The sequence below is a fragment of the Carlito syrichta genome, unplaced genomic scaffold, assembly GCF_000164805.1.
Source record: "Carlito syrichta isolate Samal-C Ts95f unplaced genomic scaffold, Tarsius_syrichta-2.0.1 Scaffold313839, whole genome shotgun sequence".
Taxonomy (NCBI): domain Eukaryota; kingdom Metazoa; phylum Chordata; class Mammalia; order Primates; family Tarsiidae; genus Carlito; species Carlito syrichta.
Window position 1 is genome coordinate 576,035 of NW_007257935.1, and position 1,860 is coordinate 577,894.

The following is a 1,860-nucleotide window of genomic DNA, read 5'->3' on the forward strand; positions in this document are numbered from 1 at the left end:
TGTGAGTTTATGTGTCCACCTGTCCATGTCTGTCACCAGACCATGCATTCCAGGAGGGTAATGACAGATTTGCTCACCCATTGTTTCCTTACCCACAACTCAGTGCTTGGCACAGAGACAGCTCCATAAATGGTTGCTGATTAAGCAGGCAAAGGATGCTGGGCATGGTGGCTCACACCTGTAATCTTAGGAGTTTGAGACCAGCCTGGGCAACATAACGAGACCCTGTCTCTATATTAAATAAAATGATAATAAATAAGCAAAGGAGAAAGGCTTAAGTGGGGATGGAAAGGTCAACCAGTCTGAGTGGGCTCTTGCATACAGGAAGATAAAGCTGAAAGCATAGTAGTGAAATTGAATGTGATTGGGAGCTTCTGGATCAAGTCATTCCTGAAGACTTTACCACCATTGGAGTTTTTAGTCATGTATGCCAGTCATCCCTTTGTTGGTTAATCCAGAGCCACACAAAGACTATTACTTTATTTATTTGTTTGTTTGTTTGGTTATTGAGTTGGAGTCACACTCCGTCACCCTGGAGTGCAGTGGCACACTCATGGCCACCCCAGCTCGACCTGCTGGGCTCTGGTGATCCTTCCACCTCAGCCTTCCAAGTAGTCGAAACTACAGGCGTGTGCTACCACGCCTGACTAATTTTTTCATTTATTGTAGAGACGAGGTCTTGCCAAGTTGCCCAGGCTGGTCTTGAACCCCTGGGCTCAGGCAATCCTCTTGCCTTGGCCTCCCAAAGTGCTGGGATCACCGGCTCACGCTGCACCCAGCCTAAACATAATCTCATTAATAAAAAACTGGAAAAATCTATATGTCCATCAACAGGTGATGAATAAACCAGCCGAGATTTCCCATACAGCACATGCCTATCATGGAACACTGCTCAACAAGTCAGCAATCAAGGATCTAATGATTTGTTATGGACAGAGTGTTTTGTGTCCCCACAGAATGTGTACATTCAAGTCCTAACCCCAGTATGTCTATATCGGGAGATGAAGCCTCTAAAGAGTAATTAAGATGAAATGAGGTCATAAGAGTGAGGCTCTGGAGGCGGCGGGGGAAGATGGCGGCAGTCGTGCCACAGCGGGTGTGGACCGTGGAGCAGCTGCGCAGCAAGCAGCTGCCCAAGAAGGACATTATCAAGTTTCTGCAGGACCACGGCTCAGATTCGTTTCTTGCAGAACATAAATTATTAGGAAACATTAAAAATGTGGCCAAGACTGCTAACAAGGACCATTTGGTTGCAACATATAACCGTCTTTTTGAGACTAAGCGTTTCAAGGGTACCAAAAGCATAAGTAAAGTGTCTGAGCAAGTGAAAAATGTGAAGCTTAGTGAAGATAAACCCAAAGAAACCAAATCTGAAGAGACTCTGGATGAGGGGCCACCAAAATATACAAAATCTGTTCTCAAAAAGGGAGATAAAATTAACTTTCCCAAAAAGGGCGATGTTGTTCACTGCTGGTATACAGGAACATTACAGGATGGGACTGTTTTTGATACTAATATTCAAACAAGTTCAAAGAAGAAGAAAAACGCCAACCCTTTAAGTTTTAAGGTTGGAGTAGACAAAGTTATCAGAGGCTGGGATGAAGCACTCTTGACCATGAGTAAAGGAGAAAAGGCTCGACTGGAGATTAAACCAGAATGGGTTTATGGAAAGAAAGGACAGCCTGATGCCAAAATTCCACCAAATGCAAAACTCATTTTTGAAGTAGAATTAGTAGATATTGATTGAAACAATAGTGCTTAGCTCTAAAGACATCAGCGACAATGATAAAACTTGGCCTTGAAGAAACTTACATAACTAATTAAGCCTTGTTACTATTGTTAAGGGAAGAGTCAACTGGA

General features: G+C 43.4%; 1 pseudogene across 1 annotated transcript; it reads left to right on the forward strand.

Moving 5' to 3' along the window:
- The first annotated feature begins 1,049 nt into the window (after positions 1-1,049).
- On the forward strand, positions 1,050-1,854 carry LOC103273175 (annotated as a pseudogene). The gene has a single exon (XR_505168.2). The product of XR_505168.2 is annotated as a peptidyl-prolyl cis-trans isomerase FKBP3 pseudogene (transcript).
- The last annotated feature ends 6 nt before the right edge of the window (positions 1,855-1,860 follow it).